The sequence below is a fragment of the Aegilops tauschii genome, chromosome 6, assembly GCF_002575655.3.
Source record: "Aegilops tauschii subsp. strangulata cultivar AL8/78 chromosome 6, Aet v6.0, whole genome shotgun sequence".
Taxonomy (NCBI): Eukaryota; Viridiplantae; Streptophyta; class Magnoliopsida; order Poales; family Poaceae; genus Aegilops; species Aegilops tauschii.
In genome coordinates, this window is record NC_053040.3 from 454381866 (window position 1) to 454387865 (window position 6000).

A 6000-nucleotide genomic window follows, 5' to 3' on the forward strand; every position below is an offset into this window, starting at 1 on the left:
CAAGCACCTTCATGGGCACTGCCCATCCTCAAGTTTTTGGTGAACAGAGAGCTGCTGACCGATGAGATCTTGGCCTGGCAAGTGCAGCCCCGAGCAGGAGCCTACACGATAGTAAACAAAGAGCTTGTCAGGCGCAGCGTGACTGGAGTCTTCCAGCGCTGCGTAGAATCAGAGAAGGGCCAAGCAATCCTCAAAGATATCCACCAAGGCGAGTGCGGCCACCACGTGGCCTCCAGATCCCTTGTCGCCAAAGCCTTCCGCCATGGTTTCTTCTGGCCGACTGTTTTGGAAGATGCCAAGGAGTTGGTCAAGCATTGCAAAGGGTGCCAGAAGTTCAGTTCCAAGCAACATTTGCCGGCTTCTGCACCCAAGACTATCCCCATCACTTGGCCCTTTGCCGTGTGGGTGCTCGACATGGTGGGACCATTCAAGACAGCACGCGGCGGCATGACCCATCTGCTCGTCACTGTAGACAAATTCACCAAGTGGATTGAAGCAAAGCCAATCAAGAAGTTGAATGGTCCGACTGCTGTGACCTTCATTGCAGATATCACCACCTGGTACGGCGTACCACACAGCATCATCACCGATAATGGCACGAATTTTGCCAAGGGAGCCTTGGCCCGTTTCTGCGCGACGCAGGGCATCCGACTGGACTTAGCGTCTGTTGCCCATCCGCAGTCAAACGGCCAAGTCGAGCGAGCAAACGGCCTCATCCTCTCTAGCATCAAGCCCCGACTGGTCGAGCCACTGGAGCGGTCGGCCGGCTGTTGGACCAACGAACTGCCGGCCGTCCTCTGGAGCCTCCGCACCACTCCGAACAAATCAACCAGCTTCACTCCATTCTTCCTCGTGTACGGTGCCGAGGCCGTCATCCCAACTGACATCAAGTTTGACTCACCTCGCGTCACCATGTACATGGAAGCGGAGGCAAAGGATGAAGGAAATATGCCCTAGAGGCAATAATAAAGTTGTTATTTATATTTCCTTATATCATGATAAATGTTTATTATTCATGCTAGAATTGTATTAACCGGAAACTTAGTACATGTGTGAATACATAGACAAACAGAGTGTCACTAGTATGCCTCTACTTGACTAGCTCGTTGAATCAAAGATGGTTAAGTTTCCTAACCATAGACATGAGTTGTCATTTGATTAACGAGATCACATCATTAGAGAATGATGTGATTGACTTGACCCATTCCGTTGGCTTAGCACTTGATCGTTTAGTATGTTACTATTGCTTTCTTCATGACTTATACATGTTCCCATGACTATGAGATTATGCTACTCCCGAATACCGGAGGAACACTTTGTGTGCTACCAAACGTCACAACGTAACTGGGTGATTATAAAGGTGCTCTACAGGTGTCTCCAATATGGTACTTGTTGAGTTGGCATAGATCGAGATTAGGATTTGTCACTCTGATTGTCGGAGAGTTATCTCTGGGCCCTCTCGGTAATGCACATCACTATAAGCCTTGCAAGCAATGTGACTAATGAGTTAGTTGCGGGATGATGCATTACGGAACGAGTAAAGAGACTTGCCGGTAACGAGATTGAACTAGGTATTGAGATACCGACGATCGAATCTCGGGCAAGTAACATACCGATGACAACGGGAACAACGTATGTTGTTATGCGGTTTGACCGATAAAGATCTTCGTAGAATATGTAGGAGCAAATATGAGCATCTAGGTTCCTCTATTGGTTATTGACTGGGACGTGTCTCGATCATGTCTACATAGTTCTCGAACCCGTAGGGTCCGCACGCTTAACGTTCAATGACAATTTGTACTATGAGTTTATGTGTTTTGATGTACCGAAGGTAGTTCTGAGTTCTGGATGAGATCGGTACATGACGAGGAGTCTCGAAATGGTTGAGACGTAAAGATCGATATATTGGATGACTATATTCGGACATCGGAAAGGTTCCGAGTGATTCGGGTATTTTTCGGAGTATCGGAGAATTACGGGAATTCGTATTGGGCCTCAAAGGGTGGCCGCACCCCTCCCCATGGACTGGTCCGAATTGGACTAGGGAGGGGGGGCCTTCCTTCCTTCTCCTTCTCCCTTCCCTTTTTCCTATTCCATGTGGGAGGAGGAATCTTACTAGGACTAGGGAGTCCTAGTAGGATTCCACACTTGGGCGCGCCCTATGAGGGCCGGCCTCCTCCTCCCTCCATCCTTTATATACGTGGCCAGGAGGCACCCCATAGACACACAAGTTGATCTGTGGATCTCTCCCTGCCGTGTGCGGTGCCCCCCTCCACCATATTCCACCTCGGTCATATCATAGCGGTGCTTAGGCGAAGCCCTGCGTCGGTAGCAACATCATCACCGTCATCACGCCGTCGTGCTGACGGAACTCTCCCGTGAAGCTCTGCCAGATCGGAGTTCGCGGGACGTCATCGAGCTGAACGTGTGCTGAACTCGGAGGTGCCGTACGTTCGGTACTTGGATCGGTCGGATCATGAAGACGTACGACTACATCAACCGCATTGTGCTAACGCTTCCGCTTTCGGTCTACGAGGGTACGTGGACAACACTCTCCCCTCTCGTTGCTATGCATCACCATGATCTTGCGTGTGCGTAGGAATTTTTTTGAAATTACTACGTTCCCCAACAGTGGCATCCGAGCCTGGTTTTACGCGTAGATGTTATATGCACGAGTAGAACACAAGTGAGTTGTGGGCGATACAAGTCATACTGCTTACCAGCATGTCATACTTTGGTTCGGCGGTATTGTTGGATGAAGCGGTCCAGACTGACATTACGCGTATGCTTACGCGAGACTGGTTCTACCGACGTGCAATGCACATAGGTGGCTGGCGGGTGTCAGTTCTCCAACTTTAGTTGAACCGAGTGTGGCTACGCCCGGTCCTTGAGAAGGTTAAAACAACACTAACTTGACGAACTATCGTTGTGGTTTTGATGCTTAGGTAAGAACGGTTCTTGCTCAGCCCGTAGCAGCCATGTAAAACTTGCAACAACAAAGTAGAGGACGTCTAACTTGTTTTTGCAGGGCATGTTGTGATGTGATATGATCAAGGCATGATTCTATATTTTATTGTATGAGATGATCATGTTTTGTAACTGAGTTATCGACAACTGGCAGGAGCCATATGGTTGTCGCTTTATTGTATGCAATGAAATCGCCCTGCAATTGCTTTACTTTATCATTAAGCGGTAGCGATAGTCGTAGAAGCAATAGTTGGCGAGACGACAACGATGCTACGATGGAGATCAAGGTGTCACGCCGGTGACGATGGTGATCATGACGGTGATTCAAAGATGGAGATCACAAGCACAAGATGATGATGGCCATATCATATCACTTATATTGATTGCATGTGATGTTTATCCTTTATGCATCTTATTTTGCTTTGATTGACGGTAGCATTATAAGATGATCTCTCACCAAATTTCAAGATAAAAGTGTTCTCCCTAAGTATGCACCGTTGCCAAAGTTCGTCGTGCCGAGACACCACGTGATGATGAGGTGTGATAAGCTCTACGTTCATCTACAACGGTGCAAGCCAGTTTTGCACACGCAGAATACTCGGGTTAAACTTGACGAGCCTAGCATATGCAGATATGGCCTCGGAACACTGAGACTGAAAGGTCGAGCGTGAATCATATAGTAGATATGATCAACATAGTGATGTTCACCATTGAAAACTACTCCATCTCACATGATGATCGGACATGGTTTAGTTGATTTGGATCACGTGATCACTTAGATGATTAGAGGGATGTCTATCTAAGTGGGAGTTCTTAAGTAATATGATTAATCGAACTTTAATTTATCATGAACTTAGTCCTGATAGTATTTTGCAAATAATGTTGTAGATCAATAGCTCGCGTTGTTGCTTCCCTATGTTTTATATATGTTCCTAGAGAAAACAAAGTTGAAAGATGATAGTAGCAATGATGCGGACTGGGTCCGTGATATGAGGTTTATCCTCATTGCTGCACAGAAGAATTATGTCCTTAATGCACCGCTAGGTGACAGACCTATTGCAGGAGCAGATGCAGATGTTATGAACGATTGGCTAGATCAATATGATGACTACTTGATAGTTTAGTGCACCATGCTTAACGGCTTAGAATCGGGACTTCAAAGACATTTTGAACGTCATGGACCATATGAGATGTTCCAAGAGTTGAAGTTAATATTTCAAGCAAATACCCAAGTTGAGAGATATGAAGTCTCCAACAAGTTCTATAGCTAAAAGATGGAGGAGAATAGCTCAAGCAGTGAGCATGTGCTCAGATTGTCTGGGTACTACAATCGCTTGAATCAAGTGGGAGTTAATCTTCCAGATAAAATAGTGATTGACAGAATTCTCTAGTCACCATCACCAAGTTAGTAGAACTTCGTGATGAACTATAGTATGCAAGGGATGACGAAAATGATTCCTGAGCTTTTCATGATGATTAAATCGATGAAGGTAGAAATCAAGAAAGAGCATCAAGTGTTGATGACTAACAAGACCACTAGTTTCGAGAAAAGGGCAAAGGGAAAGAAAGGGAACTTCATGTAGAATGGCAAGCAAGTTGTCACTTCCGTGAAGAAGCCCAAAGTTAGACTAAAGCCTGAAACTGAGTGCTTCTACTGCAAAGGAAATGGTCACTCGAAGCGGAAATCCCTGAATATTGGGCGGATAAGAAGGATGGCAAAGTGAACAAGCTATATTTGATATACATGTTATTGATGTGTACTTTACTAGTGTTTATAGCAACCCCTCGGTATTTGATACTGGTTCAGCTGCTAAGAGAAGTAACTTGAAACGGGAGTTGCAGAATGAACAGAGACTAGTTAAGGGTGAAGTGACGATGTGTGTTGGAAGTGGTTCCAAGATTGATATGATCATCATCACACACTACCTATACTTTTGGGATTAGTGTTGAACCTAAATAAATGTTATTTGGTGTTTTCGTTAAGCATGAATATGATTTGATCATGTTTATTGCAATACGTTTATTCATTTAAAATCAGAGAATAATTGTTATTCTGTTTACATGAATAAAACCTTCGATGGTCATACACCCAATGAAAATAGTTTGTTGGATCTCGATCGTAGTGATACACATATTCACAATATTGAAGCCAAAAGATGCAAAGTTAATAATGATAGTGCAACTTATTTGTAGCACTGCCATTTAGGTCATATTGGTGTAAAGCGCATGAAGAAACTCCATGCTGGTGGGCTTTTGGAATCACTTGATTATGAATCACTTGATGCTTACGAACCATGCCTCATGGGCAAGATGATTAAGACTCTGTTCTCTGAAACAATGGAGCAAGCAACAAACTTGTTGGAAATAATACATACTGATGTATACGGTCCGATGAGTGTTGAGGCTCGCGGCGGGTATCGTTATTTTCTGAGCATCACAGATGATTTGAGCAGATATGGGTATATCTACTTGATGAAACATAAGTCTGAAACATTTGAAAAGTTCAAAGAATTTCAGAGTGAAGTGGAAAATCATCGTGACAAGAAAATAAAGTTTCTACGATCTGATCGCGGAGACGAATATTTGAGTTACGAGTTTGGTCTTCAATTAAAACAATGTGGAATAGTTTCACAAATTCGTGCCACCTGGAACACCACAGCATAATGGTGTGTCCGAACGTCATAACCGTACTTTATTGGATATAGTGCAATCTATGATGTTTCTTACCGATTTACCACTATCGTTTTGGGGTTATACATTAGAGACAACTGCATTCACGTAAAAAAGGGCACCATCTAAATCCGTTGAGACGACACCGTATGAACTGTGGTTTAGCAAGAAACCTAAGCTGTCGTTTCTTAAAGTTTGGTGTTGTGATGCTTATGTGAAAAAGTTTTCATCCTGATAAGCTCAAACCCAAATCAGAGAATTGTGTCTTCATAGGATACCCAAAGGAGACAGTTGGGTACACCTTCTATCACAGATCCGAAGGCAAGACATTTGTTGCTAAGAATGGATCCTTTCTAGAGAAGG